The 17,596-nt window shown below is 32.3% G+C and overlaps 1 protein-coding gene across 1 annotated transcript in view; it reads right to left on the bottom strand.

The window, feature by feature from the left end:
- Positions 1 to 16,013, bottom strand: part of LOC149424586 (alpha-tocopherol transfer protein-like) — a 73,982-nt gene extending 57,969 nt beyond the window's left edge. The window contains exon 1 of the mRNA XM_089631428.1: positions 15,766 to 16,013. The gene's annotated coding sequence lies outside the window, so the exon portion shown is untranslated. The remainder of the gene's footprint in view (positions 1 to 15,765) is intronic.
- Positions 16,014 to 17,596: the final 1,583 nt, after the last annotated feature.

Here is a 17,596-nt window from a genome sequence, read left to right as displayed (position 1 = left end):
ACAGAAAAATACCGGTGACAAAATACTCAAAAGTATTTAATTACGACCTGAGGATTGATTGAGAATAAGTAATTCTATTGAACTCACATAAATTCTGCCCACATATTCCCCACAAATATTCTACGTGAGCTTGATTCCCCCTTTTATTATTCGAAATCCATGGGGGGGGGGTAGTTAGAGAATTTCTGGAAAACATAATTCCCCACAAAAAAATTACAAATACCCATCAAAAATACCCATCGAATTTGCCCGTCAAAAATACCTACTAAAAATACCCATCAAAAATACCCATCAAAAATACCCATCGAAAATACCTATCAAAAATACCTACTAAAAATACCCATCAAAAATACCTATCAAAAATACCTGGTAAAAGTACCTATTAAAAATATTTAGTCCCGGTATAAAATACTCATGAGTATTTTGGAACCAGGTATTTTGGAGTTCTGTCACAAGTACAAAGTATCGCATGAAAATACCCGGTACTTTTACTGGGTACGATAAATACGCCTCACCTCTACCGTGTAGCAGTAAATAATATATTATAAATACAAAATGTTGTAGTACAAGCAAATATATAATATCTCAAAACTATGCTTTGTTTTCACATTTGGGTAAACGGAATTGAAAATCAATGTACTATTGATTCAAACTGGTCGATAATGCTCATCATCATAAACAAAACTTTTATTTTTATCTAATTTTTTTATTAAAAAATAATACAAGATTTCAAATTATAACAGTGCGCAAATATTTTCTTTCCTAATTATTCTATTACTTCATAAGGTGAGCTCCAGAAGCTCCTTTATGAATAAATAAAATAATGATTGAAAGGTCAATATTCAAAGTAAACAATATTGAGGGTCTTATTAAATAACTTCAAACGTAAATCAACATACAAATTAACATAATTCAATCTTCAAATTAACTACAAACCTAATTCAATAAACCCAATTTTATAGAATTACTATTATCACAATAACCAAAGTTTTTTCAAATGTTAGATAGTATAGATTAAATATACATACATATATTAAGGGTACAATATATCACTATCCAATTTATTATATAATATACGTGCGTTTTTTTTATAAAATTCAAACGTGATTGATGATCAAAGCATAAAAACTAGTGACCAAATTGGGCAACATCCATAAATAGAATAAAATCAATGTCATTTTCAATACTTTTCAAACATAACACAACACATCAAATTCATTTTTCATTATCATATTTCATCATCGCGAAACGCTAGCGGGCATTTTGTGGCACACAATGAATTGGTATATGATTTTTTTTTTTTGAGCATCCAATCAATGCCACGATGGTTGCAGAAAATCATCATTAGGTAACTAAAATATTAAGTCATGATTCATGATGAATGGCACTATATCTGTATAGTTTTTTGTACTAGGAATAGTTTGAATTATTTTTACAAAATTGTTTTTTCCAACACCAAAAGAAAACCCTAATTTTCGGGCTGGTAAAAAAGTTGATACAATTTGTTTAATATTTATTTCAGATATTATGTAATTGAGTTCCATTTGCCTAGTGCTAGTGGATCTAAAGCACAGTCTAATGGGAAATGTTGTCAGACTGCAAGTGGAGCAGAGGAAGAAGAAGAAAAATAGAAAAGGAAGGTGTGAATAGTTGATTGCTATTCTAAAAGGGTTTCAAAATACAACTATAGGCTAAAACCATTTCTAACAAATCGAAACGGTGAAGGCTTTGCCACTTTCATGTTATCCATCTCCTCCCCCTTTCCACTACCTTCAGCCTCGCAAAATATACCAATTGGGGATGCCATAGTCTCTCTAGCTCCAGATGGTTGGAATCAGTTTGGTCTCTTAAGCGGTACTCACTAAATATTTTTTTTTGTTAAATTCATTAATTTAAGTCAATCAATCAACCGAAACATTTTTTTCTAATTTGACCTTAAAACTAAAGAGTTTTCTGTCCATGGTCGGTTCATCATACTAAACAGGTATTCTGAATCCGAACGTGTCGTATTCTTAGTTCTTAGCTGTAGTGACCTTTACCTATATATATGATGAACTCCACAAACTATACCACAAAGATGTACAAAACCTTCACTTAGAAATTGTTGTTTTAAACGACGCGAAGTGAAATAAACTTGAACAGGTATTTCAAAGGTACCTACACCTTTTGCGAAAGTCAGCTCCCAATACATTGAAATGCTTTATATGTGTATGGTCCTGCCACTAAGAACTCCGTTGTTACCTCTCCTACTCTCTCACAAAGGGCACATAATGACAAAAAGAGAGATTACAATATGTATACACGAAGTCCAGAATCTACATCACATTATTTGGGGTACCTATATATATATATTTTTATTTAAGCTTAGATTTTCGAGTGTCATGTCTGAAGTTGAAAATTTTTAGGTCAAATTTGAAAAAGATCGGTCACCAGACCTGGCTCCAAAATTTACCATTTAGTAGAAAAAACGAAAAACATATTGAAACGAACGGAGAAAACTTACTCATATAAAATATTGCTAATTTATTAAAAAATGTCCTCAAATTAACGAACATATTAACGCGACTTTGGAACCCTAAAAATTTTATAAAAATCGTCATATTAAATTATAAAAATTATTTATTTATTTATTTGAGGAACATAAACAGTCTTAGTAACACAATATGCATAAGAGGATAACAAAAAAAACCAGACCAATTATTAATGTTCACAGATAGATATTCAGAAACATAAAACTAACCTGTAAACTAGACTATTTAATAAAAATAGATGAAAAAAAAACAGAATAAAGCAGCAAATAAGAAAAATAATAATACGAATGTAAATTCAACAAACGATAAACCTATAATATGCCTACCATAAACAGCAATAAATAAAAGTGATTATAACTATACTTAAATATACTTAGGTTGGAACGGGAAAGGAGAGGAGAGGGATAAGGAAAAGTTGCCACGCAAGTAATATTAAAATATTAGGTACAATCAATTTAACAGTCATGAATGTGAGTTAGAATGTGATACAATGAAATTCTGTAGTGATAGTAACTAGCAGTGAATATGTCAGCACAAGTGTCTATATTTGCAAATTTATTATTATAGTAGTTACATGTACTTTAAATAAATTCATTTTGATTGGAATTGGTATTGCATCTATCAATGTAGAAAAGGGTATTTTGTCTGCTATATCGAATTGGCGCATGGAAATTTATTTTGTTCAGCAACTCCGATCAGTCAATTTTTGAGTTAATAATTTTATACAAGAGCATCTGATCAGCGACAATCCTCCTGTTGAGCAGTTTTGTGATTCAAAAATGTTTCTCGATGTTTAGTTCCAAGCCGGTGAACAGTATATTATAATTATATTTACGTATTTCGTGATTATATATTAGCAGGGCAAACGCAGGTTCATAAACACGTGTTTTGATATATTCTGAAAATACAAAAAAAAATGCCTTCCCGTTTTTAACAGTATTTTAATAAATCAGAAGTACTTGTTTTTCTCCGTGTGCTCAGATCGAAAAAAAAGTTATTCTTGGTTCTCTATGTGGTTTAGATCCACAAGTTTCCCGCTTGTACTACGAGTTTATGGACACCTTGTATAGCCATCAGCGATACGATTAAGAATCATTGTGCTTTTAAAAGACAGGTTGCAGGGTACAGGACACTTTTGAAATTTGGTTCAGAACGAAGTTACTTCGGAATCTTTTAATATTCCTACTACAATGTGTTGAATTGGATATTGGAGTCTATCATTTTCCAATAATGATAAATAAATTAAAATGCCTGTGCTCAAACTATTACTAATACTCTACAAAAAGTACAAAAAATGGTAATACGTGTTATCAACAAGCGACGCATACGATATTCCTCCATTCGACTCTTCACTGAGTATAATGTCGTAAATTTACGAAAAATTCGTCATAAAAAATTGACATATTTCACATGCAAAAACAATATAGAAAACACTCTTACAACACAATCACATCACTAGAAATATAACTAACCGACACCTTAACTTCACACAAGATCAGCACAAATTCAATTCATCTACCTTGCTCCTGAAACCTTCAACCTCTTCCCTGATTACCTAAAAACCGAAATCCAACTCCATACTTTCAAAACACAAATAACTTTATGGATCCTTACATCTGCAATACATTTCAATCATAACACCCATATTTTCTACATTCTAACCACCCCAATCTCCCTTCATAAGTCTCTCACATTCCTTATCCAATTTTCTTAATAAAATCAAATGAAAAAATATTTACAACTAAATCTGAAAAGTATTATTTAAAATTTCAATCTGTAAACATCACCCGCCATAACATAGAGGCATCCCCAACGTGCCGGGTAAAAATGTATCCACTGTTAAATTTTCCTTGAAGTTAATTTAAAAAAATCGTTTTAATAATATTTTTCTAGAAAATCATACAACAAAAATTGTTATTTTCATAGCAACCTGAATTTGAACTCTGGGACCTTTCACAAGTGATGTTTACTTTACAGTTAAGTATTAATTTAGGTAGGTTATATATAGTTAGGTTTTATCCATAATTTTGAATATTTATGCATAAACCTGGCCTCATCTTTAGTTCGCTAGATAAATTCAAATGATTTATTATCTATAATATTATTATGCTATCGTCTGGATGGTCTGGGCCCTCTGATTGGTCGAATTAAAATAATACGTTTCGGGTAAATTCCGCTAACTTGAAAATTAAGACCAAATTTCATACTAAAATAGGATCACAAGATTTCTTCAAAAGCATCTTTTCGGCTCATATAATTTTTGGATAATATCGAAGAAAATATGTTTTAGAAAGTTCACAATCCATTGGATTAATTACATTTCAGTAAAAATTATCCACAATTACGTTTTATATATTTGACGTCTGTCAAGAATCAAACATTCTTTGGTTCCTTAAAAATGTCAATCCCTCCTTTACCGGCCGCTTGAGTAGTTTCCCTATTGACCTATAGAATAGATATAGAAATACGTACAATTTCATTTATTCAAACAACGGTCATTATTTACGTGAAACGACCGTTTTAATACGCATTTATAAATAAAACAAACATTTGATTAAACTTAATGACAATAAACAACAACTCTTTGAATGTACGATTTTGAAAAATCTTGATTTTTAATATTATTTACGTAAATAATAATTTTGCACTATTTTGACAGAAGACTACTATTTTGCAAGTATGGGCACTGCCAACCCAATAAAATAACATGAAAGACAATCGGAAGATAGAAACGCTTCGTTGATTGTAAAATTAGCCAACAAATCTCTAATCTGACATGTACTAAAATGTCAACAAATTTAGCCGACCTGTATCATAGCAATACGGATAATTTTTTTTTTCAACTTTTCGTATTGCTGCCATGATTACCAAAAACCTGTTTTCAGACACTTTAAGTGTAGCATATACTCCCAAAAACGAAAATAACGTTTCGGAGTCGCCTGGCCGACGCCTCTGTTAAATGTTTTTTTAAATTTACAGCCTTCATAGATATTCAAGAATCTCCCTTGTCTATTATATGTACTTTGACAGATGACAGATGTCATTACTTATTTCTTTTGTAAAAGTTACTCAAGTGTGCTTTAAATAAAACCAAAACTATCAAATCAATCAGTATTTAATTTCAACAGCCTCAGAAAATTCAAGATGCCTCAATACGATTTTTAAATGATATCTGAGTATCGAAAAGTTGTCTGATAGAGAAGGTGCTACACTTAATTTGTCTGATATAAATTTTTCGCACATGTGGACAACTTATTTTATCATGTCCAACAATTTTCAGACATATTGCTATGATACCGATCGGTAAAATTTGTTAACATTTTCAAAACGGTCTCAAAATTTAATGCGTTCACATTTCCGTCTGAAAATTGTTTTGTTCGCATCAAATAACCAAAATTTACTAATAAAAAAGATTTTCAGACGTATTGCTATGAGACATTTTTTTTGTCTCATTTTTAATTTTTTTAAGTGATTTTACGGGTTTGCGCTACACCACTAACGTCTGAAAAATATGTTTCCGGTATCTCAGAACTATCATTCAACTACAGTCTGCAAATCAGACATATTGCTATGATGCAGTTCGGTAAAATTCTTTGACAATTTTGAAAATTCGGTCAGATCAAACGCTACGCGGAAAATGTCTGATATTGGTATTTTCGAGTTCAGGATAATCGCATCTATCGATTTGATGTGGTTTTGGCCGTATTGCTATGAGACAAAAATTTTGGTCGTGGGCTCTCGTACTATAAGGTATTATTCGGAATCGCTGGACAAGAATACTACGAAATATTTTTTAATAAAACCTTCTGATTTACCTTAATTAATATAAAAGGAATCTGAATGCATTTGGGAAATTTTTTATTTTAGCATTTTAATTTTTAATTACCTAAAATTAAAATTCGCTTTCGTTGTATTGGATGACAGCTGGAATAATTTCTATTGATGACATTTTCTTTTTTTGGTATTCCTGATATGAGTGGCTAGAATTTTTACCATTTACTCTATGCAAATACTAGGTAGGTAGTACTATTTTAGGCAAGCTCGAAAAATAAAATAAAGGTATTTAGGTTTGTTTTACAAGTAAGGAAATATTTGAGAAAGGTTATTAAAGGTTAGGATAGGTTAGGTTGGGTTATGCTAGGTTAGGTTAGGTTAGGTTGGATTAGTATAGTTCAAGTTAGTTTATAGGTTAGGTTAGATTAAGTTGGATTATTATAGGTTAGGATAAGTCAGGTTATGTTAGGTTAGGTAACGTTAGTTTGGGTTGTTATGGGTTAGGTTAAGATATAGGTTAGGTTGGATTATTATAGGTTAGGTTAGGTTGGGTTATTAAAGGTTAGGTTATTACAGGTGAAGATAAACAAAATAATAATGATAATTATGGCCAAATAAATCACTTGTGCTTTTTAAGTAGGCACTATTTTGCCGGAATATTGTATTACATTATTTTTTTTTTTAATTTACGTTTTTCAACTGTCTCTAGCCGCTCATTTCAGGAATACCAACAAAAGAAAATGTTATAAATAGAAATCATTCAGGTTGTCATCCCATACAGCAAAAGCTAATTTTCATTTTACGTAATTAAAAATTAAAAAGCTAAATTAAATTTTCCCAAATGCTGTTCGATTCCTTTTATAGTAATTAAGGTAAATCAGAAGGTATTATTTAAAAATATTTCGTATTTTCCGTGTCCAGCGATTACGAATATTTACCTTTATTAATTTACCTTTACCCATTTAGGCAATTATTCAGGAAAGGTAAAGTTTTACCCGAACAACTGTCATTCTTATTATGCCTAAAATCCTTCCTGTTCCGTGTTTTAACAATATATTCTCACCCTCTCTCTGTGAATGACCTAATATCTACCTATTAAATGTAACTGTTGTTAGTATCACTTAAACTGGGCGAAGCCCAACCAAGTGCCGCCTGCAGGTTATTATTATATTAAGTTATTATTGTTATTCAAAACGACACTTAACGAACGATATTTTGGAGATATAGCAGGGGTGCCCGGGTTCGTCAGGTGAGGTGTGTTCAGGATGCGCTTGCCAACCAACCAGATGTGCCAGATCGGAAGAGGCTGGTTTGGAGAAACACTCTTACCTCTCCAACTGGCGTCTTGACCTATCGCCTTGTGCCGAAGTGGAAGGGATATATTCATATGTCCGTCACTCCTGGACACACCGACCCCTAAATTCCTACCCAACCCTCATACCTTTTTATTTCTCAGAACTTCCTCTCCATAAAAAAGACCCTCTACACAGCATCCCAAAAAATGACAGTCCCATGATATCTCAACACAGTGACAATTCAACACACCCTTAAAAAGTGATATAAAGTCATTGAAAGCGAAGAAAAAACTAACCTACATAACCCATTTTACCCAGTTTTTGTTTCCATCACTTTTCATGACTTTATATCACATTTTAAAAGTGTGTTGAATTGTCATTTTGATGAGTTATCCGGTAACCTTACTACAGTTAGGTACTCTTACTTTAATTAATTATGAACCATTAATGCAACATAACTATATTTTGCAGAAATATTTATAGGTGGGTATAACCATCACATGATGACAAATATATTATTTTAATCTATTAAAGATTCCAGTAATTAATACGATTTTTAAAATAATCGCTGTGAGACGGTATCGGAAAAAAGAATATTTTCACAACATAAAAAATATTCCAAATCCTACCTTATATGATGACATTATCTCATTTTGTTTCGCCTTAGTGCCCAAATGGCTGCAATGTCCGCCAGCCGACACGAGGCAAAAACAACACGCAATTACAACGTTAATCCCGCCTCAGAGCGCCCTAACAATTACACAGCAGAATTACGCCATTATATCATTTATCGCACTTTCCTCACCAGAAAATTTCATTGTTGTCAGCAAATATTGTGACTGTTTATCGTCATCAAGTCATCATCATCAACAAGTAAAAACACGTGCTTAAATTGTGTCAAATTAAGTATCCATTGTTTACAGTGGGGCGCGTGGAAGCATTTTACTTGTTTTTTAAGCAAACCTTAGCAAATATCTTTTTAAATATTTCATCGTTTTATATAACGAAAATGGGAGGTGGGTTGAAGAAGGGGCTACAGGAAGGAATTTATAAATTTAATATTTATAAAGAGATTGATATGGAAATCCTCACACTATTGTGCTGGAGATAAAATGTAATTATTATTTTGCAAATTCTGCCAACTTGAAATGTATAAAAAAATCAAGCAATTTGATTTTTACAGATCGACATTTGAACAGTCCTCGTTGACTACCGATGCTCGGCCGGTTTCAGCGTTTAAACAATTCTGATCAAATCTGATAATCCAAACATCAAATTTATAATTGACGTCGATCAAATGTGATGAAGTTCAAACAGCCCAACCCAAAATGCGGCTTTATTAAAAAGTTTTTCTATAAAAATACCAAATATTATTTAGACCAAAATATTTTTTGATCTGTTTTTATGATCACGGATTGGTCTAGTACAGAGGTTCCCAAACTTTTTTGCCCCGTAGACCACTTGCCAAATTTTTTTTTTCCTTAGACCCCCCTGCCTGCCGAATATTGAATTTTCCTAAAACTATTAACGTCCCATGTGATAATCATTTATTTTTTTAGTAAAAAGATTCCCTTCCCTTGCCTGCCCAACAACCGGGTGGCGGTATAGTTGCTCTGTCTTTACATTGTGCAGACAGGGGCACCCTTGTGAAGAATATCTCAAAATGTAATAACACCAAATGAAAAAGAAGCAGGATAAGCAACGGGATTTTTTTTCTGTAGCTGGCCCTACAGAACTGCCCCTTAAGTTATTTGTCAGTGCTTATTCCGGTCATTTCTTCTTGTCACATGTTTTCCAATTCTTCAACGTTCCATTTCGATAATCAAAATGTCTTCAAACTTAGTTTTGATGTCTGTGTAAAGTACATTTAAATGTAGAGCGTCATTATTACCCTGGACGTTTTTCAAAAACAAGTTGGGGAACTAGAAAAATTCGCGGCTTCCAATGTGCAATGTTTTGCTTGAATATATTAATTCTGACGAGAAAAGGAACGTAGACTATATTTATATACCTCAATTAACAACTTTACGAAATATAAAAATGCAAATATCAAATAAGTAATTTCTCATTTTATTATATTTGTGTTATTTACGGAACTCCTAAATATTGACTTGAGGTAAATGGGGGTCCGCTCGTATGTACCCCCATTTGAATATCGTGGACCCCCAAATTTTTTTCTCGCTGACATAGACCCCCAGCAAGCCGATATCGACCCCTGGGGGTCCATATAGACCACTTTGGGAATCTCTAGTCTAGTATATCGCTCACCAATGGGAATGTAGGGCGGGTGACCGGATAACTCATCAAAATGATAATTCATCACATCTTTAAAAAGTTATATAAAGTCATGGAAAGTGATGAAACAAAAACTTTATTAACTGGGTTAGGTAGGTTAGGTTAGGTTAGGTTAGGTTAGGTTTAATTTTTTTTTCATCGTTTCTAATGACTTATATCACTTTTTAAAAGTGTGTTGAATTGTCACTATGTTATCATGGAACCGTATGGCGAGAGATGCGCTGAAATAGGCCAAGCCACAAACATATAGTGTGGTCTGTCACAGGCTTAATGCTGCGTACAACTTATATGAAAGGAACGAAGCAACCGCAAATGGCGCGAAACGCCTCTTACTGTTGCTTTGTTCCTTTCCCGTAATTCGTGGCTCGGTTCGCGTTTCGGTTCGCAAATTTATACGTACCATTAAGTATGATGTATTAACGCTTTGATCAATGAGTATGTATGTCACAGAGATAATCGAATATGAAATATTCTATTATCTTTGGTGTGTCAGCATAATACTATTGTTATGAATAATAAATAACATGACATTATTTGCGATAACCACAACGCCCACTCCCATTCCATTACCAACTAAACATTACTTCTAGATAACACTTCCAAAAATGATATTATGTTCACAATCATAAGTATCTCGTTTTCACATGAAAAGAATCCGTTTGATATATGTACCTACTTGGTGGACCTATATTGTAGGTACAATTCTATTGTTTATAATTTTGGAAGCGGGCTTGGGTACCGCCGCCCCGGTAACCATTTATTGGATAACCAAAACCTCTGCCATAGGTCACCCCAAGTGATTCCCTACGTTTAGTGATTCCGCAGGGGTGCTCGGTTTCATCAGTTGCGGTGTGTTCAGGATGCGCCTGCCCACCAGCTGCGTGGCTTGCCAGATCGGAAGAGACAGGTTTGGGGAGACCCTTTGACCTCTCTAACTGGTCTCTCGACCCATCGATTTGTGTCGCAATGAGAGGGATATATTCATATGTCCGTCACTCCTGGAGTCACACTGATTCATAGAATCCTACCGAACCCTCATACCCTGTACCTTCTCAAAACTTTCTCGCCTTCCTTTCCTCAAAAAAGACCTTCCACACAGCTTCCCAAAAGATAACATAGGAAAATAATTTCCCTCAGGGCCTCCTGTGTGAGGTTAATGTTAATGATTTTATCATTGCGGTTTTATTATATGCATACTTTACAAATGTTTTAGTTTATTGAGTTACGTTTTTTTTTAAATATTTATTTATTGAAATTTTCAAAATTCAAATTTTATTGGAGTTCACTCGACTACACTGTGCTAAATAGCGCATGAAATCTGACTTTATATTACATTACGCAAGATTAACACCAAGAAATTAAAGCAAAATAATTAAAATTTTAAAGTATTGTTAAGAATTTTGACTCCCTTTTCAGGCACAATAAATAGCTCCTCTTTCCTGACAATATGTATATGACCAAGAATGCCCCTAAATAAATTTATTTGTAAAAAATGTCAACACCTTGAACATAACCATAGATCACATAAACGTCTATCATTTACTTTTGCCTTTAAATCATCAAAATACACGATATATTCACAATACCCAACAGTAATACACATTCACAATCAGTAATAAACACCTATTTAAAGGTTTTTAGATTAACAAAATCAAATTAAACGAATACATTGTATTACTTATTTCTTTTAATGTATTTATGAAATATTTTCCATTAAACTGTGTTAAGTCTGTCTAGTCTATTTTAAAATCTACGTTCAGTGTTCATTGAACTCCTTTTAAATATGTTTTCTTTTAAGAAAATAAGTTTCTTTTATTTAATAAATGTCAATTAATGTTAGCTTTCGCAAAATTAGTTTTTTTAAACTCACTGGGAATAATATATTATTAATAGTATTGTTATTATTTTGTAATATATTTTCACTAAATAAGTAACATGCAACATCGCGCCACCAGACGACGAAAAAGTCAAATAATTTTCAACATCTAATTTGTACTTAAATCGATACCAAAATAGAACACGTCTTTTTTTCGGTGACCGGATAAATCATCAAAATGATAATACATCACATCTTTAAAAAGTCATGGAAAGTGATGAAACAAAAACTTTATTAACTGGGTTAAGTAGGTTTGTTTAACTTAGGTTAGGTTAGGTTAGGTTTAAATTTTTTTTTCATCGTTTCTTATGACTTTATATCACTTTTTAAAAGTGTGTTTTATTGTCACTGTGTTAAGTTATCATGAAACCCCTTTTTTCATAAGTAAAGACGATACATGTGGATACGGGAGGAAAAAATAATAGTGTAAAATACCCATAATGCATATTATAAATATTATTATCAGTTCACAAAATGCATCGCACAGCACTAGCAATTTCAATGTAACCGCGCTGTTGCAATACGATACCAATGAAAACCATTTATATGCTTCTATAAGGTGAGTTTACATAGAACAGATAGAATCCAATATCTACCTATCTGTGGCAATAAAGCTGTGTTCACACTGGCCGCTTTACCGTAATCATTGCGCATGACTTATCAAGGATAAACAGTAAATGTGCAGTGCACGGCTGTGCACTTTCAAATGGTTTTAGTATTAATGCTATGATGGAATGATTTTACAGGAAAGATTACAGATCTAATGACGACTAAAAGCAATTAAAATAATATTAAAATTAAAACATATCCGAAATAACCTTATACGTCTAACAACGATGTGGAAATGTGTCTTACATTCAAATTAAAAATCACCTTGACTGTAATAAAAAGGATTCGCCGAATGGGTGTGCAGATTGTGTTAATCATAATATACATATATAATATTCTTGAGTCATTTTTCTTTGTGCTTATATGCTAGTATCCTACGCAGGGCCGACACTGAACCAAAAGGCGCCTGGTACGACTAAAATTTTGACGCCCCTTGTCAAAACCAGTAGACGTCAAATAGGTGATTTCTATAATCAATAATATTAGGATGTGTAGTAGCTTTGTGTAGCGCCATTTTTGTGAAAAATAATCTCAAGGGCGATGTGTTAAGACTGTTAGGTGTTAGGTATTATCAGCGCCTTTGCGCCTTACAATTCGGCGCCCGGAGCAGACTACTCCAATTGCACCCACACAAGATCGGCCCTGATCCCACGTGTCTTCAAGCTATTACTTGTATCTCTGTCTATTATAGCAAATTCCAATACAACCGAAGAACGTGTACCAGAGACTAAAGGACACGTTCGTCGATTATTTGTGTTGATGATTCAACAAATATACAATTATTTATAATATTATTACAACGCATAAGATATGAATCAACATTATTCTGTTCAAGAATGATACGAGTAATTTTAATAAGGTGTGATAGATAAAATGAAAGAACATTATATGTTAATACATAATCAAGTACATGTTTCGTCAATAAAGAAATATAAAATAACGATTGGTCTTTTTGGTAATGTTATTGATACATAATAGACAACACTTGGCGAATAACAAACTATTTTTATCAGGCTCAAATACAAGTACGAGTAATAAAAATGAATCATTTTTATATTACAAGGATTGGCGTAGTTGAAATGAGCGTCACGTGTTAAAAAAATATAAAAGTATCTGCAAAGAAAACTGTTTATGTCTCTCCTAAAAATTATCTAAAAATAAGATACGCCTATTTATTCCGTTAATAAATTAAATATAATGCGCTGTTGTGATTCTGTGCAAACGTTTCGTACACTTTTATGATCACCATTTTCATTAAAAAATCACCCCTAGGTGATCGCGCTCTTATTAGAGAGTACAAACAATTTAATTCGGTGAGCAATTATTGCCAGCACTGAGTTTGAGAAGTATACTCGTTTTGATTCCTTATCTGGCTTGGCAGATTGTTCTGCAACTCAATTGAACCTTATTCGTAAATAATTGTGATAGTGATGAGATAATGCTAGATTCGTAATTCATCACATAAATATGTTAATATGAAAATAAATATTGACCTTGAGAAAATTCTGTCAGCTTGGAAAATTGATTACTTTTCAGTTTACCATATAAAAAGAGTCCTGGGATTTTTATTTATTTTTGGAATAACTTAATGTGTAAGACTTCAAATTGTAACATTTAATCATTGAAGACATTATTAACGATTCTCAAATGAAAATTTAAAACAGAAAACTTGAAAACTCTTCAATGATTAAAATTATAATCAACTGCACATTATATCTATCTATATAAATAAAAATGTAAAGTCCGTTTGTTTAAAATCTTAAATATTCGAAAGTTCTTCAGCGATTGCTTAGAAAATTTGACACAACATTACATTCGAATACACGTGTCTTTTTATATACTTATATTATATATATGCCACCTGTGACAGAAAAAACAAACTTTTTTTGTAACCTGCGACAGGTAAAAACATACTTAAAAAAACAGCGCCACCTTTTATTTTTATTTTTATATTAACTCCACCCAGGAGGCCCTGAAGAAAATAATTTCCCTCAGGGCCTATGTCATCTTTGGGGATGCTGTGTGGAGGGTCTTTTTGTGGAGAGGAAAGAGTGAACATGGGTCTTGAAGAATCCCATGTTGTAGGAGGGAGGAAACACAGAGGCCGGCAGTTCGTTCCACAGCCGAGGTGTAGGACGTAAAAGACAGAGTAAAAGAGTGCACAGACAGACTGAGCAACAGCAACTGTTGACGGGGTACAGCTAGTTCTGAATAAAGAAATAATAGACTACAAACATACTCATTTTATCAGGCTTAAATACAAGTAAGCGAACAATAAAAATAAATCCTCCATACGTTACAAAGAACTTCGCCGCAGTTTAGCAAGGTCTGTTATTTATGTGAATCGATTTTATTATGTAAGATAGGTAGCTGATAGGTATGTAATATGAATGATAATGTTGGCAATAACACAACCTGATAAGGAAAGGTGTGATTTGGTAATTCAATGACCCGTAATAAATAACATCTGTTTTTGCTGCTTTAACTAGAACGCGAGGCCACGTGTATTCTTTTAACCTTTTTATTTGGACCTAATTAAGGTTACAAGTAATAGAGCGTAAATATTATGATTTCGCGCGGATCGGCATCAAACGAAAAGCAACCACTTTAAATATTTCCTAATCAACAAATCTACTAGATTAAAATGAGTCGTAAACATTGACATACAATTTTGACTTTTCGATGGCTGAAACAGTAAGCAATGATCGTTTCGAATCACAGTTAAATTTAGAGCAAAAATACGTTAGCTGACATGTCCCGACGTTGCTGGGAGTTATCCTTATCAGATACACATATACCATCGCGTATTTATCTGTAGGCCTTTTCAAGATATACAATTCCGTAGAACTTTATTTTGATGTTTCTCATAAGGTTTAGCCAGCGTTAGCAATGTAGTGCCCGAAAATATATTTTTACGACTAGATCATAAAACATCGTTTCTTCTCTACTTTCTATAAATATAAAATGCATGTATCATATATGTAAACCTTTTGGAAGAAATTTTCTACACGGTAGTAAAAACCCTATCAAAATCCGTTGCGTATTTTTGAAGAACTAAGCGCACAAACAGACAGACGTGCATAGCGACTTTGTTTTTTACTATTTAGAGATTTATGACGGAATAAATTATTTCTAATTAAAAATAGTTCATTTTGTGGGAAAAAAAAAGTCCACTTCTTAGTACCTACTTTAAAATAGAGACACCATTAATGATAGATTTTAAAGGTTCTTGCCTTCACATAATGAAGAGAAAAGGCGGCCAAGAATGTTAAGAAGAATGTCTTTGTGTAGGAAGCTATTCAGAATCGTCTTACAGAATTCAGTGTGAAATGGATCACTGAGAAAGCAAAAATATCAAATTTAAAAAGATCAAAAAAAGTCCAACCTTTCTTTCGCTGTCCAAAATCTGCGCGGGTTGGCGCAATGTTAATCCGTAAAACGGCGGCAAATCAACTTTTTGTTTGGCCGATGAAATCGAAAGTCATCAGCACTTCTGGCACATGGCTGGAGCAACAACTATTTGTACTGACACTGATAAAGTTCTGGTCGCCGGTTGATTGTAACACGAGCGCACTGCACGATGCTGTCTGCGCAATGGGAACAGTCGCCGCTGCTACCAGCTGTAATAGCTACTCCGAGTGGCCTCAGGCAACTTGGAGTAATGAAGTGGACGAAGCAACATTTTTTTAGATACTCGTTCAAGCAGCTGGTGAAGTGGGATTCTTATGAGTATTTTCAACGCATACTGGGATATTCGCAGAATAAACAAACACATCTTGAATAATCTATACTTCTTGTAGTTAGGTATACATTACAGTAGATGTAATAGTATAATTACAATGTGTTAATTACACGATTGAATATGTGCTTCTAAACAGCAATTATAATGATATTTCTGATTGTAGTGTTAAATGGATTCTTATTATGCCATGCCAATGTGACACTATACAGACAGTACAACATTGTATTTCCCTTTGTCGATGAAACATATTATTTGTATCGTTGTTACGCTGACAACCCATAACCTGATGCTCAAAGCATTTGCTTTTGTGTCGGGAGATTGCGGGTGCGATGTAATCAAACCTCTTCAATTTGCATTACTAACCGCAAAAAAGTAATCGTGTCAAATGTCGGAGATTCTGAAGACTTTAAATAATTATGTCGATGAATTTTCTTCAATAAATATATTCATGATATCTCGCATTATACTGGGTTTACATAAAACAAGATTATTTTTCACAGCTGAGTGATTTTATCAGCGCACAAGTTTTGCTTAGCACTCTATATGCAAGCATTCAATCTCTCATCCATCAGGAATATTGCTAAAATATCTGGAATAATTTCATTATTTTTTTGAAAATGTATGGAATATTGTTTAATACATTTTATGTTTTTATTGTTATCAAGTTTTTTGTACAAATCCATTTAATAATTATATCATATATTATTATTCAATTAATAAAAAAACAGTTTATTCAGTTTAATTTTTAGAAACGCCTTAGTCATTCAGATTACTAATTTGGAATCACCTTATTTTAATGACCTTTAGTCAAATTTAAACCATACAATATGTGGAGAAACATTAAATTTTAATACTTTACACTTTAACTTTTAAACTTTTACTTTAAAACTATAACTTTAACTTTAAACTGTAACTTTTAACTTTAACTTTAACTTTAAATATTAACTTAAAACATTAACTTTAAACTTTAACTTTAAATTTTGATTTTAAACTTTAACTTTAAACTTTAATTTTAAACTTTAACTTTAAACTTTAACTTAAAACTTTAAACTTTAACTTTAAACTTTAACTTTAAACTTTAACTTTAAACTTTAACTTTAAACTTTAACTTTAAACTTTAACTTCAAACTTTAACTTTAAACTTTAACTTTAAACTTTAACTTTAAACTTTAACTTTAAACTTTAACTTTAAACTTTAACTTTAAACTTTAACTTTAAACTTTAACTTTAAACTTTAACTTTAAACTTTAACTTTAAACTTTAGCTTTAAACTTTAACATTAAACTTTAACTTTAAACTTTAACTTTAAACTTTAACTTTAACTTTAAACTTTAACTTTAAACTTTAACTTTAAACTTTAACTTTACCTTCAAACTTTAACTTTAAACTTTAACTTTAATTTTAAACTTTACCTTTAAGTCAAACCGTTATAAATTTCCGATTTTTTTTTCCAAAATCATTAAGGACGTACGTT

Source organism: Hesperophylax consimilis, chromosome 4, assembly GCF_061612785.1.
Source record: "Hesperophylax consimilis isolate HC1 chromosome 4, BYU_Hcon_1.0, whole genome shotgun sequence".
Classification (NCBI taxonomy): Eukaryota; Metazoa; Arthropoda; class Insecta; order Trichoptera; family Limnephilidae; genus Hesperophylax; species Hesperophylax consimilis.
The sequence above is the reverse complement of the archived record's forward strand: the minus strand, read 5'-3'. Positions and strand labels throughout refer to the sequence as shown.